The sequence below is a fragment of the Lepus europaeus genome, chromosome 8 (assembly GCF_033115175.1).
Source record: "Lepus europaeus isolate LE1 chromosome 8, mLepTim1.pri, whole genome shotgun sequence".
Lineage (NCBI taxonomy): Eukaryota > Metazoa > Chordata > Mammalia > Lagomorpha > Leporidae > Lepus > Lepus europaeus.
The window spans coordinates 87,572,625-87,594,302 of NC_084834.1; positions in this window are offsets into that span (position 1 = coordinate 87,572,625).

Consider the following 21,678-nt stretch of genomic DNA (forward strand, 5'->3'; position numbering starts at 1 on the left):
ATTATTTGTTTATAATCTTCAAAAATGGATATCTGTGTAGTTGTATGAAATAGGTTATAGAATAGAATTGCCAGGAAATCACCCCTCCCCCTTACAAAAATCCTCACTAATTAAGGAATACAAATAGTTACCTAAAAATTACCCAGCTCCACTCCACTAGGAAGGAGAGCATCCATCCTTGGCTCTTGCTTTCAACCTTTCATAAAATTCTGCTTCCTTCCGAAGAGTGTGATATATATTTTAAAGGCTCGAGATTGGATCATGAAAGTCCATGGAAACTCTTATTTTTGGTCTATGTAAATAGCTTAACATCTACGCCTTTTAGTTGAACAACACTTTTGTGATAAAGATGAAAGTAAAGAAGGCAAGAAGAAAGGGAGGAAAGGAAAGGAAAAGAAGAGAGGGAGAGAAGGAGAAAGAGAGGGAAGAAGAAAGGAAGGAAAAAAGGAAAGGAAGGAGGCAGAGAGGGAAGAATGGGGGGGAGGGAGGGAGAGGGGTAGGAGGTGGAAGAGAGGGAGGAATAGAGGGGGAAAGGAAGGAATGAAAGGAAGGAGGGAAAGAGGACATCTAAGTCTGACCATAGAAGAGGATTTTTATCATTGTGCTCCAATGCCAAAGCCACTCAGTGTTCAGCGGGCAACAGCAGAAGTGTTTTTGTTACAAAGTCTGGAACTGGTATCCGTAGTTTTGTTTTGCTGGTGCATCAGTAGCAGCAGTGGTGATAGTGGGGCTGACAGTGGGAAGTGGCATTGGTAGACCTACTAAGCAGGTTTCATGTGCAATGAGGGTCTCAGAATGGAGGAGTCACACAATTGTATATATGAGGAATTTCTCTGGGACTCTGGCAAATAGGGAGCAAAGTTTAGAAGAAGATGAAGCAACTATATTACATTTCCAAAGACATAATTTTAACTATTCTTCACCTGGCACCACTTTTATACCTAGTCAAGAGTAGCTAGAAGAAATAACAGTTGCATTTATTAAAACAAGGTTTCTTTTTTAACTGAAAACTTTTATTTAATAAATATAAATTTCAAAAGTACAACTTTTGGATTATAGCAGTTCTTCCCCCCATAACCACCCTCCCACTTGTAAACCATCCCATCTCCTACTCCCTCTCCCACCTCATTCTCATTAAGATTCATTTTTAATTATCTTTATATACAGAAGATCAACTTAGTATATACTCAGTAAAGATTTCAACTATTTGCACCCACATAGACATACAAAGTATAAAGTACTGTTTGAAGATTAGTTTTACTGTTAATTCTCATAGTTCAACACATTAAGGATAGAGGTCCTACATGGGGAGCAAGTGCACAGTGACTTCTGTTCTTGATTTAACAACTGACACTCTTATTTATGACATCAGTAATCACCTCAGGCTCTTGTCATGAGCTGCAAAGGCTAAAGAAGCCTCTTGAGTTCACTAACTGACCTTATTTAGACAAGGCCATAATCCAAGTAGAAGTTTTCTCCTCCCTTCAGAGAAAGGTACCTCCTTCTTTGATGGGTCCTTCTTTCCACTGAGATCTCACTCACAGAAATGTTTCATTTAGGTAATTTTGTGCCATAGTGTCTTGGCTTTCCATGCCTGAGAAACTCTCATGGGCTTTTTAGCCAGATCCAAATGCCTTAAGGGCTGATTCTGAGGCCAGAGTGCTATTTAGGGCATTTGTCATTCTATGAATCTGCTGTGTTGGATCATTCTCTCCTTTTTAATTCTATCAATTATTATTAGCAGACACTGGTCTTATTTATGTGATTCCTTTGACACTTAATCCTATTTTTATGATCAGTTATGAACTTAAACTGATCACTTTAACTAGTAAAGTGCAATTGGTACTTGCCAACTTAATGGCGTACCATGGCAAGTTTTTAGCTTTACCATTAGAAGTACGTCTGAGGGAGTGTGTGCTGAACTGTAAATCTCCTCCCTCTCTTATTCCCACTCTTATTTTTAACAGGGATAAATTTTCAATTGGGTTTAAACACCTAAGAATAATTCTGTATTAATTAAAGAGTAGTAGCAATGGTATTAAGTAGAAAAAGAAAATACTAAAAATAATAAAACAGTAAACTGCTCCTCAACAGTCAGGACAAGGGCTAATCAAGTCATTGCTTCTCATAGTGTCAATTTCACTTCTACAGATTTCCTTTAGGTGCTCAGTTAGTTGTCACCAATCATGGAGAACATACGGTATTTGTCCCTTTGGGACTGGCTTATTTCACTTAGCATGATGTTTTCCAGATTCCTCCATTTTGTTACAAGTGACTGGATTTCATTTTTTTTTACCTGCTGTGTAGTATTCCATAGAGTACATATCCCATAATTTCTTTCTCCAGTCTTCTGTTGATGGGCATTTAGGTTGATTCCATGTCTTAGCAATTGTGAATTGAGCTGCAATAAACATTGAGGTGCAGACAGAGCTTTTATTTCCCAATTTAATTTCCTTTGGGTAGATTCTGAAGAGTGGGATAGCTGGGTCTTGTGGTAGGGCTATAGTCAGGTTTCTGAGGAATCTCCAAACTGTCTTTTATAGTGGCATTACCAGTTTGCATTCCTACCAACAGTGGATTAGTGTCCCTTTTTCCCCACATCCTCACCAGCATCTGTTGTTAGTTGATTTCTGTATGTAAGCCAGTCTAACCAGGGTGAGGTGAAACCTCATTGTGGTTTTGATTTGCATTTCCTTGATGGCTACCTTCTTAAAAAGGTAAAATGACAAAGATACAAAAATGAGACTCACAATATGCTAATTACTCTGATTTGATCATAATGCAATGTATTTATATATCATAGCAACATATTGTATTCATAAATATTATGTGTCAATCAAAATACAATTTCAAAAATGAGACAGAATTGTAAAAGCGATTCTTTGAAAAAGTATTTACATTCATGGAGGCCATAAAAGTCAAAACCAAAAGATTCAATGTGTAATTTGATAGCTTATCCATTAGCAACCAATGTAAGATATTTGTGAGAGAACATTCTTTAAGACTTCTAAAATCACAAATTTATTCTCTGTCCTAATCCTTTATAAATATAATAGTCACATGAATTCCACTAAAATGGCATTGTCTTTTTAGTTATGGTTTGCTAGAGACATTCTGAGCATGCAATCTTCTTACAGAATATACTGAGCTCTTACTTCTTCAGTAGTTTATATAGTAGCTACAAGTTTTTAAACAGAAAATAAAGTCCTTTGCTGAGAGATGTTATGGCTACTGATTAGAACTAAACATTATTCTAAAGCAGGAGAAAAGACTGGTAAGAACAGGTGGAAACGTTTTACCTTTCTTGTGCTCTCAACTCAGTTGAGATTTGGAGTAACTAAAAGCAATTTTAATTGAACTTTTCAGTGACCCTTGTGAGATTAGGGGTGGGAAGCTGAGTGTACCTCCAAGAAGACCTGGCCGGTATTTCAAAACCATCCACATAATTGGGAGTCCTTTTAGTAACCTTTCCAGAGTCACAAGGTCAAGTGGAAACAGACCCAAACAAATGTTTAGAATGGTCCTTCTTGGACTAGATTAAAGCCTTCTTCCATTTGCTTGTTTGTTTTGTTTTGTGACTTTTTCTCTTTCTTTTTTTTTTTAACTTTCATTTAATGAATATAAATTTCCAAAGTACAGCTTATGGATTGCAATGGCTCCCCCCCCCCCAATAACTTCCCTCCCACCTGCAACCCTCCCCTTTCCCTGACTTTTTCAAAACAGAGAGCTTAGCCTATAATGTTTCAATCTAGAACCTTCCATAAATATGGCTCATGGTCAATCCAAGCATTATATTTACAATCACTGCAACAGATATGAAAAAACAATTTAGTTAAAATCTGGAGACAGAAATACCAACTTATTAAGATTCTTCATGGTCAAAAGACTATAGAATTGGGTATAGCAAGGTGCCAAATGTGAGAAAAATCACTGGAGCTTCTTTTATTTTCTTTGCTGGGATTGTGCAAATGGCATGAAAGTCATAAAGCTTACAACATATCATTCTTTTCCTCCACAGTCTGGTAATTAGTGGAATATGCCAGAGAAAATCAATTGGAAGTATTTGGAGGTTTGTTATTATTTCTATTATTTTAATCCTAGGCATAGAGAGAGTTGAATTGCTCTTGCTTTGGGCCCAATATGTTTTGCCATCTGGGCTGTTGGTTACTGCTGAAAGCGGCCCCTTTTTCCCAAGGAAAATAAAAGATAAATGCGTTTGAACACTACCTTTAGCCCGTTTAAACATCAATTTGCGACTATACACAGTCATGCCTTCTTCCCCTCCCCCTCATTCCCTCCATTTTCCTCCCTCCCACCCACCTGACAAGGAGAAGGAACGATGGGCTCTCCCATGAAGCGCAGTCCCATTATGATCCCCAGTGTGGTGCCATTAAGCAGTACCCTTCTGCCTGGGTCTAATTGGCCAAGATACTGTGCTTTCTATTGACGCTTTCCAGTTTCCGCAGAGCTCGATATGCTTACACGTATATAATTCGTCCTGTGAAGGGCACCTTCTTCACCCTTATTGTTCTGCTCCTTAAACTTTTATTCTGTGTGGATTTTCATGCAATTAACTGGTTTGGTCGCAATTTCAAGCACTTCAGAAAGACAAAAGGGAAACTGGAAAAGCTGCGTTTGTGAATCGGTCTACATTCAGCACCACTGCTTGTTCTCCTGGACCACCAGATGTCAGCCTAAATTGAAGAATAGAAAAGAAACTGTATCATAACACAGGCGTCTAGTGTGCCAGATGGAGTTTTACACAACCCTGCAGGAACAGTGAGCCAGCAGTAGTTAAAATTCAGTGTTAGAATTAGCACAAGTGATATTGCATGCACTGTAGCATTTTTTGATTATGGAACTTAATTGTATCATAGATCACTGATAGCTTAATTTATGAGGATTGATTTTGTTAATTCAAGCAGTTCAAAAGTCACTGTTAAAGCTTCAGTCCATTTAATTGTATCTGACTTAAGCTTTGCTTATGCTATAGGAAGACAAATGACCATATAGAGGTAGTGCATTTTTATTTTTTCTGCTGTTAGTCCATTTACTTCTATACATGTCATTTACTGTAATTTACATTTCAATGAGCACTATTGGAAACATGATGCAGGAGTTTTGTTTTTGTTTTTTTTTTGTTTTTTTTTTTTTAGTTCTCAGTGGAACTTAAAAAATGCAAATGTTACACTATCTTTAAAACCTGCCACTTTTGATTTCACCCCACTGGAAATACAACAATCGTAAAATGTTTAGACGTTCCTCTTCCTGCTTCCATCCGCTTCAACTGGGAGATTACACATGTTCCTTTCTAGGACTCAAGAGCTGGATTTTGAAATAATTTAACAGAAGTGATCTGCTATATTTTTTGTTAATATATGCAACATTAGACATGGAGAGAAGTTCCATTAACACGTCCATTAAGAAAAGCAGTCAGAAATACAATTAGAGTGATTTTACTTATCCTTGTCTTTTGAATTTAACATAGAGGGTGAGTAATGTAGTGGACTGAATAACATAGAAATGAATTTAAAAGATTGTGTGCAGAGAAGGAGGGAGGAGAAGGAAGAAGGTTTCATCCTGATAGTTTATTTAGGATTCAATCTTGCTCCAGCTGGCTCTCATCAGTGACGTATCAATGAAGCAAGGTTTTTCTACCTCTGTCTCTTCAGTTTTCCCTTAAATTTTTAACCATGACATTTATTTGAACACCACCAGCCAGGTTCTTATCATTTTTTAAATCCACTGAGCTATGAAAGCCATATTTCCTTTGAAGTCAATGATAATGATAATGATAATAAAGCCTCACATTTGCTTATCATTCTGGAAATAAAAGAACTTAAAATACTCTACAGACATGATCTTATTAACTTCATAATAGAGTCCTTTTTGACATAGAGCATGTGAATTTCAAAATGGTTTAAAGTCTATTCCATGGTTGCACAGTGTATCAATGGCAGGATCAAATCTCACTCCTTATGCTATCTCCTCAGTGGCTTTGACATCTTAACTTCACTTTTAAACCAGATAAGCAGGAAAAGGAACAAGATGAGAAGCTACCCCCCCACACACTTTTTTTTCATTTTATGTAATCCTTAATAAGATCTTCCTTAGTGACTTTTGAGACAATACAATCTTAAGACTTGGGTTTTATTATATCTTACGTATTATTATGTTTATATGTTTTGAATCTCTAACTTGCCTTTTAGAAAATATTGTGGTAAACCAGAGTCTTATTAATCTCTCATATATTGCAATGAAGAATACAGATTTTGTATTATTTCCAAAATAAATAATCTTCAAATGGTAGAGGTGCTGATAACATAAAAGGGATACAATAATTTTTCTTGCCCAACATAACCAAGAGAAAAAGGAAAAGAAGAATAGATTCGATTTCATATTTGTAGGTGCAGGTATACATTGTAAAGAAAATGGACAGAATACCTAACACAGACTTAGCTAAATTACCCACATCAACAGAGACATAATGTACACTGTATCCAAGAGTGTGATTAGAGACTGAGTCTGAGCCTATACTTCCAGGTATAAACTCACTTATCTAACTATTTTCAGTTTTTTAAGTTTATTTGAGAAGGAGAGAGAGAGAGACAGAGAGAGAGACAGAGAGAGCTCTTATCATCCACTGATTCCCTCTCCAAATGCTTGCAATGGAGCTACACTCAACCTGGGTCTCCCACAAGGAGGACAGCAATCAATTGGTTGAGCCATCCCTGATATCTCTCAGGATCTGTGATGACAGCAAGCTTCAGTTAAGAGTGGACCAAAACTTGAATACTTTGACGTGAGGTTTGGGTATATCAACTACTGGGCCAAATGCCTGGCACACTTCGGGAGTAGAAATGGTATGATCTACCATAGGTTTTGCTTTGTTTGCTTTTTGTTATTCTTATCCATAGTGGTGCAAGACAGTTATCCTCAAAGTCCCAAATCAAGAATTTAGAAAAAAAAAAAAAAAGAAAACTTCCAAGTCAAGAGAAGCCATGAAATAGTAATTAGAAGAATTCAAACTATTCTGAGTTCCACCAAGTAATTGTTTAGATCATTAAGTGCTTTCAGAATTTCCCTGAGGACCTGTCAACCCAGATGTTCCACACAGCCTTTATGCAAATAGACTACTATTCTTTCCCAGTCAATCCAGAAACACTCCTACTCTATCCTACAAATAGAAATGTGTGATCATTTCCCTCCGTGTCAATCAAAGGGATTATAATGATCTCTTTTCATTCTTACTCTCTATTATTTCAGTCAAGCAAATACTTCTGAAAATGATTTCTGAAATGATATGACTGTTCCCCAAAGTGAGAGAAACCCCTAGGCGCTGCCCTATTCTACCTAAACTGCCCCTTTGCTGTCTGCTCACCCACCTTCCCATTGTGCTGTTTACATACATACTCCAACATTTTCCTTTTCCTTGTTTCACGTTCAATGCTCTTCAACAAACATTTGCTCTTAGGCATCAAAAAAGGGATTCTGGATGAGTTACTCTTTGTGGAGCCAACAGTCCAGCAAGGGCTGAAGGTGTTTGGTGTTTTCCCAGATAGATTAGGGGGTGGGGCCAGGGAGGCAATCCATTCTGTCTTGGAAGTGCAGGTGGTGTTTTGCAAGACCCAGCACAGCAGCCTTGAAGCATGGTTAGGTTGTTTCGAGGGGAAGGTTTGAAAAATTTTATTTCAGATAGCAAAGGTACATCTATGTCAGCAAACAGAAGATGTTTGAAGAATGGAACCATTGTAGCACCCTGCGGGAGTGATGGGTCTCAGCTCTTTATCTAATTGCTCTACTCTAGCTCATCAACCTTCTTATAAAATACATTCGTTATAACTCTATTCAACACCCAGTGAGCATTAGACTCCGTGGTTTTGCACACAAGGTTACTTAAAAGGAAAAAAAAGGAAAATGGAATTGAAAGATAAGCTTATTTGGATGCAAAAAAAAAAGAGTCCTGAAATCCATGCACCCTTTTTTTCATAGTACATTTTTTTTATGAACTTTGTGTGGTATATTTGGCATCTCAAATAAATGAACATGGTAATTCAGTTTTCTTCTGTCCTTTATAACTATCATGGTTTTTTATTACTTAAATTCCCATGACTTAGAGAAAGTTAGAGGCTCCTTAATGTCATCTAGAGTTTTAAAAAAGAATCCACACTCAGAGATCTTTTCAGATCAATGAAAGCTGATATCTGGGCGACCCTCATAGGAGAATCCCTGGTGTAGGCTGGCTGAGGAGGCCTGGTCTCCTATGTTGTGTGTAATCAGAACCACCTGAGGAATCCCTAGGACAGACCCCTGTATTGTCCCAGGACAATAAATACGGGACAGTTTATCCTCAAATAATCTCTTATAGTCCAAGCTTCTATGTTTCCTGGGTAGTTGCTTCTTGAAATATTTTTTCTGGTCACCCAGAAGACTTTAAAGCAAAGTTAGAATCCTTAACAGAACATACAGATTCTTCATTCTTGTCATACTGTATGCATACTCAGACTCACCTGCTGCTGTGGGAGACCCGGATATGCCACCCTGAAAACAGGAAGGGTCATTGAACTGCAGCAATAAGAAGCAGACGCAGAAGAGAGCTCGGTCCTCCTTGTATTTCCCCCAAAGCAGAGCAAAGTTACAGAGACATAAGTTTTTCCTACCAAGGAGAGCACAGGTTAACCACTGAAAACAACCCTGGACCCTTAGGGATCTAGGGAGAGGAGCCAGTGGAATCTACATTGACAACTTTTACTCATCAGCCTTCTTTGGCCAGGTATTTGTTTCTCCACGAGTTGCAGCCCCTGAGACCCGATGTCCTCTTCCTTTGTATTGCACTTGTCTAAAAAGTTTCTATTTTTTTTGAAGATGCCATACAAGCTGAATTTAAAGTCAGCTTTTGAGAATTACTCATTCCCTGAGTAGCTCCTAGTGTATATAGAATATACATGCTTTAAACTTCTGTTTGTTCTCTGTCTTTGGTTAACAGAGAATTGTTCCAGCCAAGAATTTTTTTATTTTTATTTTCTTTAAAACCCTCTTTATAGCTGATTTCTGTTTTAAAAGTGGGGAACTCTTTTTAAGATTTATTTTTATTTATTTGAAAGGCAGAGCTGAGAGAGAGAGAAAGAGAGATAAAGAGAGAGGTCTTTCATCTGCTGGTTCACTCTGCAAATGGCGACAACGGCCAGGGCTGGGCTAGACCAAAGCCAGGAGCCAGGAGCTTCTGCCAGGTCTCTCATGTGGGTGCAGGTGTTGTGGGCTGGGCTGGGCCAAAATTAGTATCTCAGGATCTTGTCTTTTACTTGGAGAAGAATTATAATCATGGGCTCAAAAATGGCATGCAGCATGGTAAGGTTTATTTAGAAAGTGAGAAGGATACACAGGTACGTGAGGGCTTCATTTACAGAGAGTGGGCCAGGAAAGGTAAAAGGGAAATTTAATACACTTGCTCTGCTCGTCCTGGGTCAACGTGGTGAGGCTGGAGAAAAAAGTACCCCCGCCTCCTCAATTCACCAAGCTTTTTATTAGCTTTGAAAAGAGGATGGTTACATAGTCTGATTGACAGGTACGGGTGGATACAGGTGGGATTACATGGAGGTATGAGAGTTGTGGTCTCCAGCTCATGAACTATCCATCTGATCTGATTTCCCACATTATAGAGCCCCAAGAACTTGGGCCATCTTCTGCTGATTTTTCAGGCGCATTAGCAGGAAATTGTATATTGAAAATAGAGCAGCCAAGACTTGAACCGCTTCCCATATGGATGCTGGCACTGCAAGTGGTGGATTAACACACTGTGCCACAAGCCAGCCCCTCACATTCCCACCAAGAATTTGTGAGAATTGAAGACAAAATAATTTTTCTTCTATACCTACATGCATACACCCTTTGTGAAGTATCCTCCATAACCTATTTTGTCCAGTGACAGGGGACACACCCGTCTTAATGGTTTTACGCTCTACGAGGGACACACCTTACTTACAGTGTGCTGAAATCCTTTGCAGCTTCCAGCTTTGCACATCTTTCTTCTTCCTGTGCCCATATTCACTGATTTCACTGCACATCTGGGTATGACTGACTCATGCTCTTACTCTCCCGAAGCTAAAGCTTCTAGATGGTGTCCCACTCCTCAGGAAGAATGACCTCTTTCCTCCCCACTGCCTTCTCTGCATGGGTTTGCTGCAGTTCTTGTCTCACCGTTTCAGTTGCCAACTTGTCACTGTCACCGCACTGGGAGCTGAGTTCCTGCTGCAGAGATAGGAGGTCACGTTAGCCTCTGAGATCCTTGTTACTCCGTGTTTAGCATGTAACAGGCTCACATGAGTAGTGAAAAAGAATTTTGTGACCTCCCTGAGAGATGTTACTCTTCTGAAAATGAACATTTCTAAATACTTGTATTGTCATTGAATACTTTTAAGCCTTTGACACATTTAAGAGCCAAATTTGTTTACATCCTTTAGCCATTGCTAGACATGAATAATTATATATGGAATACATATGTGAATAATTATATTGAAGTCCTTCAGTTTTAGAATTATACTATTTGCTAATAACTCTATATATTTAAAAAAATCAAAATTATAGAATCAGAAAATGCCTTATGATTAATATGTTACTGTATATTCATGAACATATATTTATCATACTGTAAATAGAATATGAATATGTGCATATAAACTAACTAGGAGAAGACATTGAACCTAGCAGTTAAGTCATCATTTCAGGCACTCACATCCCACATCTGATTATAGTGTTCAGAACCTGCTCCTGGCTCCTGACTCCAGTTGATGGGTCAAGTAACTGAGCTCCCACCACTCACAAGGGAAACTTGGATTAAGTTCCTGGCTCCTGGCTTTGGCCTGATCCAGCACTGGGTGTTGCAGGTATCTGGGGAGTGAACCAGCAGATGGGCTCTAATTCTCTCTCCCTTCTAAAATGATAAAAAAAAAAGATATAATAAATTAATTGGATAATTTTTTTCTCTATTTAGAAGGAAATTATATGATGAGAAGTAAAGATCTTTACTTTTTACTTAATTTATTGTTTCTATTTCAGATTTAAGCTAAAGGGAAATGAGAAGAAACAAAGAAAAATATATTTAAATTGGACAATCTTCAGAGCAGTGAAAAAGAGCCAAATCATCTTTGAAGATTCTCTTTCCTTCAATTTTCCCTACTAAAAGGATAAAAGAGCATTGAAATTGCATAAATAATGTTAATTAATGTTTAACGAGTGATTGACCAAATGCCAGATGTGAACCTGCCATGACCAAAACCAAAGAAATATCTTTCTATGATTTTCACAGCCAATGTCATTTGGGAATCCTTTTTCAAACAGGTTGTTACCATATTCCTAGTTTTCATAATCAGGTATTTATCCTGAGCGTTTACAGTTAGATGTGAATAAGCATCTTTCCACTTATAATCAGTGAAGTGAAAATCACAGCTCATAGTATTACAGCAATGTTATACCCCAAAACTGTGGGAAACACAAAGGTAATTTAAATTCATTTTGACCACTGTGGAGAAATGTTCCTGCAGTGTAATGAAAGTTTTCTACAAGGATAATTTCTTTGCTTATTATTTAACTTCATCAATTACTACCCCATGTCTTATTTCCAAACTGATATTACCAAAACGTTCCAATTAGCATTTTAATTAAGTGTTGAAACTTAAAAAAATTTAAATTTATTTTATTTGAAAGTACACACATGCACATGCATGCACACACACAAAGAGAGGAAGAGAGAGATGTCTCCTATTTGTTCATTCACTCTTCAAATTCCTGCAGTGGCCAGATGCGCCAGACCGAAGCCACAAGCCGGAAACTTAATCTGGGTCTTTCACATGGGTGGCAGGGACCCAAATAGTTGAGCCATGACCTGCTGCCTCCCAGTGTGCACATTAGCAGGAAACTGGAATCCGAAGGAACTCAAGAGGCTGGCATTATGGCATCATGGGTTAAGGTGCCACCTGCAGTGCCAGCATCCCATATGGGCATTGCTTCCAGTCCCAGCTGCTCCACTTCTGATCTAGCTCCCTGCTAATGTGCTGGGAAGGCAGTGGAGGATGGCCCAAGTGTTTGGTCCCCTGCACCCACATGGGTGACCTGGAGGAAACTCCTGGCTGCTGGCTTTGGCCTGGCCTAGCCCTGGCTGCTGTGGTGATTTGGGGAAGGAACTAGAGGATGGAAGACCCCCCCGCCCCTTTCTGTCTCTCCCTTCCTCTCTCTGTAACTCTACTTTTTAAACAGATAAAATAAATCTTTTTTGAAAAAAGAAAAATATTATTTAAAAAAGGAATTGAAATCCAGGCACAATGATATGGGCTGCAGCGTCTTAACTCCCGGGCCAAGGGCACACTCCAAGTGTTAAAAACTCTTGATTGCGTCTCTGCCTGCCTCTCTTTTCATATGTTCTTTTTTGGTTGCTCCACACTAGCTGTTTTCTCCTTCTCTCTCAAAGATCTTTACCCTTGCATATTTTAACTGATCTGGAACGGCTGTGTTCGCTGCAGAGACGCATGCTGTGTTCAGGAAGTTTGTTAGGGAGTGGCGTCTCAGTTTTTCTGGAGTGCTCCAGCAGATGATTACAGAATGACTGATATACAAACAATGCAGATGTGCTGCACACAGTCCTGGAGACCGGCAGTCTGAGATGAAGGTGTCAACAAACATGGTGGGGTTCCGGTGAGGGCTCGCTCTCTGGCTTAGGGGTGGCGCCGTGCTGCTATGTCCTCCCATGGCTAAGGAGCTTTCCAGGCCCTCCTCCATAAGGGTCGTGGAGCCCTCATGGCTCACCCATCTCCCATCTCCATCACATTGTGGGTTAGGATTCAATGTATCAATTTTGGGGGTATGGAAACATTCCGTCTACAGCAGGAGGAAAGATGGAGAGGCTGCGTGGTCGCAGAAGAGACCCCAGATTGACCAGCTGATCCTGCAGGGGACTCTGAGGCTGAGGTGGCCTGGTAAGGCTTTGGACTGAAGTGGGGGCCTTAGCATAGAGCTCAAACCCTGTTTAGTTTAGTGAAAGGTTCATGTTTTCTTAATTGCTAATAAGTTTTTGAAAGCTTCTCATTAATTCTGATAAAAGAAAATGATTCACTTGACATATTTCAGGCAAATCAAATGTAGAAGATAGATTATCATAACATGTAGAAACTGCAGACTAAAGACCACAAAGGATGAATACAGAATTGTGGATCACTGGGTAGGTTGCTTAGCCTACCTACAGTGACTGAGTAAGGAAATATTGGGAATTAAGAAGAACTTCATTTCCAGGCCAGCTCTCTGCTGTGGCCAGGGAGTGCAGTGGAGGATGGCCCAAGTGCTTGGGCCCTGCACCCGCATGGGAGACCAGGAGGAAGCACCTGGCTCCTGCCATCGGAACAGCACGGTGCGCAGGCTGCAGCGTGCCTACCGCGGCGGCCATTGGAGGGTGAACCAACGGCAAAAGGAAGACCTTTCTCTCTGTCTCTCTCTCACTGTCCACTCTGCCTGTCAAAAAAAAAAAAAAAAAAAAAAAAAAAAAAAAAAAAAGAACTTCATTGCAGTTATGCCTGCATGTTACTGGGATTTGTTACAAAACATGTATTCTGTCCAGTGAATTCTTACCTGTTTAGTCTGCAGTGTTTCATCAATGGTCATCAACATTCTTTTACTAACCATTGGGGAGATATCTGATCATGTGGACCAAATCTTTACTTGTAATCTGTACAAATCTTTAAAATCTGCAATTCGTAAACTGGTATATATGTGAGCTGACCAATCAAGCAATATTTTTTACTGAATGATAACTGAATTAGGTTTGTTTATGCCCAGATCTGCTATACTTTAAATTTATAGATGTCGGAAAATTGTTATTTTTAAGACATTCCTTAATAGTTATAATAGAACTTTGTGTGACTAGTCACACTGCATTTATGGAAGGTATTAAACTGGCTTTTTTTTTTTTTGACAGGCAGAGTGGACAGTGAGAGAGAGACAGAGAGAAAGGTCTTCCTTTTGCCGTTGGTTCACCCTCCAATGGCCGCCGCGGTAGGTGTGCTGCAGCCGGCGCACCGCGCTGATCCGATGGCAGGAGCCAGGTGCTTCTCCTGGTCTCCCATGGGGTGCAGGGCCCAAGGACTTGGGCCATTCTCCACTGCACTCCCTGGCCACAGCAGAGAGCTAGCCTGGAAGAGGGGCAACCGGGACAGAATCTGGTGCCCCGACCGGGACTAGAACCCGGTGTGCTGGCACCGCAAGGCGGAGGATTAGCCTAGTGAGCTGCGGCGCCGGCCCTAAACTGGCTTTTAACACATGACTGAAAGTAGAATGTAAAGATTTTTATATTTCAATTGTAAGGAATTAATAATGAAAGTTCTATAACTAGGGGATATTGTCCTTTAAAGTTTTTATAATGTTCCTTTCCCAAACATGCATTTTAATAGCCATATTATATACCTTATGCAAACTTGCTTTGATTTTTATGCATTCATCAACGTCTCAGCTCTTGTAAAAATTTTCATTATGAAGGGGCTTCCAAAAGATTGTGGAAAAATGGAATTAAAAGCTCAGTTTATTGAGGCTGGCGCCATGGCACACTAGGTTAATCCTCCGCCTGTGGCACCAGTGTCCCATATGGACACCGGTTTTAGTCCCAGTTGCTCCTCTTCCAGTTCAGATCTCTGCTGTGGCCTGGGAAAGCAGTGGAGGATGGCCCAAGTCCTTAGGCCTCTGCACCCAGGTGGGAGACCTGGAAGAAGCTCTTGGCTCCTGGCTTCGGATCGGTGCAGCTCCTGCCATTGTGGCCACCTGGGGAGTGAACCAATGGAAGGAAGACCTTTCTCTGTCTCTCTCTCTCTCACACTGTCTATAACTCTACCTGTCAAATAAATAAATAAATAAATAAAGTTATAAAAAAAAGCTCAGTTTATCTCGGTGCAAAAACTATTAAAATCTATGTCTAGGTTTTTCCCAGGAACTTTGTGAAGATCCCTTGTATTTTTCTGTTCTCTCCTCAAAAATGTACTGTTATTTTTTTCTATGGCATGGACTTTCTATGTTCGCACTCTCATTTATTTTACTATAATCTGAAATTCATCAAAATTACGTGACCAAGTGTAGCTCTAGAATAGTTTTGTACTAAAAATACACCTTCAGTGTTTTCACTGAAAGAAGCTATTACCACAAGGTTTAGGAGGGCAGCTATTTAACAATAAATCAGAGCTGTCACTTGTCACAAAAATCTTGCATCTTCAGTTTTCCAGAATCTGGTCTCAAATATGCTTCGTTTAAGGCAAGTTTGCAGTAACTGATCCTGTGCTCACAGTGCTCCTCCTTGGGCAGAAGCAAGCACAATGCCACTGTTGTCTTCCTCTTAAACCAGATTCAAGGCAGGAGCCCTTCTTTCTTTGTTTGCAGGTCCTGCAAGCTGTGCAGGAGGAAGGAAATGTCTGTGGTTCTCACTTCTTCAGTCTGCACTCAGAGTCAAGTGGGAGCAAGACTTAGCATGCCCATGGCCTGGGGCTAAAGACCAGCTTACATCTCTTTAGAAGTTTTTGAATCCACTGTCGTTCCTTTGGTAATACTTATGCAGTTCACCTGATGTTACTTTCTAGTAAGCACATCATGCAGTAAAAATACACTATCTGTCTCAGGAAAAAAGACACAGTTGGGAAATATCAATAAATACATATTAACATGTTTCCATGGGTTAGAAAAAGAAAAAAACTTTTTTTTTGTACTTTGTGTTTTATGCTTGCATCAAATGCCCTGTACAGCAAGTCTGTCTTTTTGTGCAGAAATAGCAAATATTTATTGAGTCTCTACCAGTATGCATAAATGGATGATGATGAGACTGAAACCCCAAGATCCATAAGCAAAAAATATCTGTCATGCCAACCAACTACATTCTTTGGAATTACTCCTTTGTGATTGTGTGTGACTTGAATCTCCTTGCTAATTTCTGCCACACTGGGCTTCAGGTCGTCTACCCTTCTAACTTATTTTAAAAAAAAAAAAGAGCCAAATGCTGTGTATTTTCCCTCTTGCCGGGTGCTGAATTCCTGCTTGTCACGTTTTGATTTACATTATTTATCATGCAGTGCAGCCTTTTTAACTTCTCTATTTCTGAGGCCATCTTTATCATTTCTTTTCCTCCTGCATGCATTTTTTTTTTACAACCTTTGAATACTTCTAATTTTCAAAGGCTTTATCTTCTATTTTCCTCTTTTTTCATTCTTGCATTTGAGGTTACATTCCAAGAATGAGCACATTGAGCTGCTGCCCGTTATAAAAACGCAGCACAGGGATCTCCTGGGAACAGCTTGTCAAAATTGTCCACTTGGCGACTGGTTACAATGCTTGGCAGGTGGTGTGTGACTGATCACTGGTTGAGCAGAAATGTATTAAGCTGATGCATGGCCGTATTAGAGTAACCTAAACAACATACGATAGGGGATGAGCAGAGAAATGAAAGTACATGAACACCGAGCAAAATCACCCCTAAAATCTGTTGTTTGAGACTCACAATTTTTTTGTGTTATCAAATCATTTAGTGTGCATCTGTGAAATAGCATCGAGTATACATACTTTTCTCTAAACCTATTATTCTAAATATTTCTATTACTAAACATTATTTCTGTCCTCTCTCAACATTTGCTATCACTGACCTAGATAGTTCACACCAAAAATGTTTAGAAAAAAAGAAATTATATGGCATTATGACAAAAAGAACAAGAAATAATTTTAAAAAAATTACTGGGAATGTAGCGTGAACTTGTGCTGAATCCTGGTGTTTCATTTAAAAAAAGCAAGTCCTTACAGTATAATGATCTGATGCTTCACATTTGTGTCTTATAAAGTCAGAAACTATTGATATAAGTTGCATGGAGAGGGGTAAGAAATTCAGCTTTGGGGAAAAAAAGCAAATATGTGAAAAAAGGCATCCTATCAAATAATTTATTGTCCCCTTAAAATAAATAGTTATATTTAACCCCAGGAATGTTTGAGTAAAAGAAAGCCAACAGAAAATGACAGATGTAGGTGAGGATATAGAGAAGTTGGGATCCTCATATGTTGCCGCGGAGAGGGGAAGTGAAAATGACACAACCATTGTGATAAACAGTTTTTCAGTTCCTCACAAAATTAAATATAAAATTGCAACATGACTCGGCAACTCTGCTCCTAAATATATATCCTAAAAAATGGAAGACAAGTAGTTAAGTGACTACGTGTACAGGAATGGTCATTCAGTTATCTTCATAACACCCAAACGATAGAAAGAGCGTACGTGCCCATCAATTGATGAATGGATAAGCACATCACATTACACACATGCAATGGAGTGTCATTTAGTAGTAAAATGGAATGAAGTGCTGTTAACGGCTGCAACATAAACGAATCTTGTAAACATGCTAAATGAAATGTCAGATGCATAAAGCGACATATTGCATGCTTCTATTTTGTATAAAATATATGGGATAGATTAATCCATGGAGTCACAAAGCAAGCTGGGATCGCCAGGGGAGTGACTGCTTAATGGATTTGCTTTTGTTTGGGGATGATGAAAATAGTTTGGAACTGGAGATAGATGGGCATTGCACAACATTGTGAATGTGGTAAACACTACTGAGTTGTTCACTTTTAAAATGGTGACCTTTAAGTCCTACACATTTCCTTTCAACAGAGAGAGAGTGTGTGTGTGTATGTGTGTGTGTGAGAGAGAGAGAGAGAGAAAACAGGACGAAATAACTTTATTTGAAGATTAAAAGGTAAACTTTCCTGACAATGTGTGGAAATATAAAAGAGCACTTCAAAAGATTTGTGGGAAGATGGAATTAAAAGATAAAATAAAAAATCAACTTTATTTCTCAAAATAAGCTCCACTGAGTTCAAGACACTTTTGTAAGCAATAATCCAGTCATGGACTTTATCCCTAAGGAAAAGTGAGGATCCTGGGAATTAAACCATGTCAATGCAGTCTCTCTCTCTCTCTCTCTCTCTTTGGCATTATTAACAGAAGAAAAATGGATTCCTTATATGCATTCTTTCAACTAGGAAACAAAAAGGAGGTCAGAGGAGCTAAGTCAGGGTTGTGAGGTGGATGCCTACTGATCTCTCCTCAAAACTCGCACCCCATTGCCTTCTCTGATGAAAGGAATGAGCAGGAGCACTGTTGTGGAGAAGGACTCTCTGTTGAAGCTTTCCCAGCCATTTTCTTCTGCAAAGTTTTGGCTTTCTCACAAATATTTTCCTAATAAGGAGGTGTTCTCATTCTTTGGCCCTCCAGAAAGTCAACAGGCAAAAGGTCTTGAGAATTCCAACTGTTATAACCTTTGTTCTTGTTGCGTCTCAGTATGACTAGGTCAGACTTACAATATCTCATGTACCTCATATACACAGCTGGGCCACTTCCGCCTCTTTGCAGCCATTGCTTCGATGGCGCTTTGTCTTCAGAATAGTACTGGGAATGCCATGGCTCATGTCCAGTTCCGATTTACAGAAATGCTTCAGGATCTTACTCTTACGTACTGAAAACTTCCACTCAAAGATTTCTCTTGTCTGCAGCTGATCTAGGTACAACAGCTTTGGCACCCAGTAAGCAGAAATTTGCTCCACTTTAATTTTCAGTGATTTTACCAGTATCCCACTCAGCTTCACCATAAATTTCATATTTGTTCTTGCTTCAATTTTAGCAGAATTCATGTTGCTCTGAAAGGGGCTCTTTTGAAATTGATATCTTACCCTTCTACTGCAAACTAGCTCCTGTTCAGAAAAATTATGTTAGTACAAATTTAGTTTGCAAATTTTTTGAGACCTGTGTCTAGTATTTTTTCATACTATTCATTTTCTGTGAACTATGTGAAGATATCTTGTATTTTTTCCAAAACATTATTAATAATTTTACATTTAAATGAATGAATGAAATTAGTTTTATATCTTTCCCTGAAATTTTGTTTAATATTTGTATTTATAGAGAGCCCTGTATATTGTAACCAAAATTTAAAATTTATTTTCTTAAGATTTATTTATTTGAAAGACAGAGTTGCGTGGGGGGAGAGAGAGAGAGAGAGACAGACAGACAGACAGAGATTGATCTTCCATGTACTGATTCACTCCCCAAATGGCTGTAATGACTGTGACGGGGCCAGGCTGAAGTAAGAAGCCTGGGACTCCATCCAGGACGCCCCCAGGTGTGTGGTGGCCCAGGCTGTTGGGTCATTTCCCCCTGCTGTCCCATGCACTTTAGCAGGGAGCTGGATTGGAAGTGGAGCAGCCAGGGCTTAAACTGGTGCCCATATGGGATGCTGGCACTACATATGGTGGCTTAACCTGCAGTACCACAGCAACAATTTAAAATTTCACTGACAAATTTACTTTTTTAAAAGCAACTTTTAGATGTTTATCTAAAAGCATTTATTACCTTTATGAATAAGAATGAATACGCTCATATCTATTTACAATATATTCTTGGCCGGCGCCCTGGCTCAACAGGCTAATCCTCTGCCTTGCAGCGCCGGCACCCCGGGTTCTAGTCCCAGTCGGGGCGCCGGATTCTGTCCCGGTTGCCCCTCTTCCAGGTCAGCTCTCTGCTGTGGCCCGGGAGTGCAGTGGAGGATGGCCCAAGTCCTTGGGCCCTGCACCCACATGGGAGACCAGGATAAACACTTGGCTCCTGCCATTGGATCAGCGCGGTGCGCCAGCCGCAGCATGCCAGGCGCGGCGGCCATTGGAGCGTGAACCAACGGCAAAGGAAGACCTTTCTCTCTGTCTCTCTCTCTCTCTCTCTGTCCACTCTGCCTGTCAAAAAAAAAAAATACAATATATTCTCTTGTGGTCACAGACATTAAAGTGAATTATCAAAAATAATTTACCTTAAGAATGAATAAAGGGCCCAGCACTGTGGCATTGTGGGTAAAGCCGCCGCCTGCAGTGCTGGCATCCCATATGGGTGCAAGTTAGAGTCCTGGCTGCTCCATGTCCAATCCAGCTCTCTGTTACAGCCTGGGAAAGCAGTAGAACATGGCCCAAGTCCTTGGGCCCCTGCACCCACACGGGAGACCCAGAAGAAGCTCCTGGCTCCTGGCTTTGGATCGGTGCAACTCCAGTCATTGTGGCCAACTGGGGAGTGAACCAGTGGATGGGAGACTTTCTCTCTCTCTCTCTCTGCCTCTCCTTCTCTCTCTGGGTAATTCTGACTTTCAAATAATTAAATAAATATTTTTAAAAAAAGAATGTATAAAGTTGAGACTGCGATCTAATTCATACAGCGTTCCTCCTTCCTATCTTGCTTTTTTCTTACTTTTTATTTTAAAATAACTCAATTAGATAGTGCTTTGTAATGATGACTTCATAAATTTAAAGTATCATTTTATTAACATATATTTGAACATAGATATATGATATATTGTCAGGATATTCCAATTTTTCTTTCATAGTGAGACCAGTGGTATTCTAATTTATTTTACAGGAGAACCATACTTTTCAGTTTAATCTCATGTAGAAGCTCAATATATACAACAGATAGAAAAGGAGCTGTCTGTTGGAGCTGCCTTGCTTTGACCCCCTGGAGTGGCCTAGTACCTGGGAACACAGTTTGAAAACCACTACTTTAGCCAGTTCAATACACTTAATGACATTTATTCTTTCCCCTATTTTCATATAATTTGTTGGTCCTGATACAGCAAGCAAGGAACAAATTGGTCATTTTCAGTGTTACATGAACTCAGGGGTTTCTCCAGAATACATTTAGTGAATTATTTCTTCTAGTGAAGTAAATTGTGCCTCAGTGGTCTAAAGGAGATATGAAATTCAGAAGAAAAAAAATCCATGTCTTGTTCAATTCTTTTTGTTAGGTTCTGGGCATGTTATACAGTTTGAGTGTTACATTTTTTTTTTTTTCATTCCCAACAGGATAGGTCAGAGAGCACCTTCATGAGCCCTCTCTCTATTTCTCCAGACTTCTTCACTATTAGCCTCATAAATCATCTGCCAGTGACACCTTCACCTAAGTACATATGGTCACAAAACTCATTTTTGGGGAAATGTCTGGACAAAACACAGGTAATTATAGAAGGAAAAGTCAGGGACTGCATTCATTAATTCAATTTCAGCCACCAGGAGGAATTCATTCTTTTTTTTTTAAACTTTTATTTAATGAATATAAATTTCCAGTGTACAGCTTATGGATTACAATGGCTTCCCCCTCCCATAACTTCCCTCCCACCCGCAACCTAGCAGGATGTATTTCCATAGGTGCTGTAGGAAGACAAAAATTGAAATTATCACAGCAGCTTCAGCAATAACATATTCAGTTGTCCTACCAAAACAACTATGATTAGTAGATAGTTCACAAGCTGACCAAGGTTCACTCCTTCCGCAGAAACCTGAGACATATGTCTTCTGCAAGCACCAGAGATGACTAGTCATTCCAAAACCTACAAAGGGCTAGGAAATTACAAATGATGTGAGTTCTTAGGCATCACACTACGGGTTAGCCTGAAGTCTAATAATACAGTACTGAATTTTTGAATTTGGGGCGTCTAAGTCGTGAAGCCTTCTCACTCCTTTTTTTTTAAAAAGAAAAAAGTTTTATTTGAAAGGCAGAGAAAGACAGAGAGAGAGAGACAGAGAGACAGATACAGATCCTCCAGCTGCTGGTTCACTCCCCACATGGCCACAGTAGCCAGGACT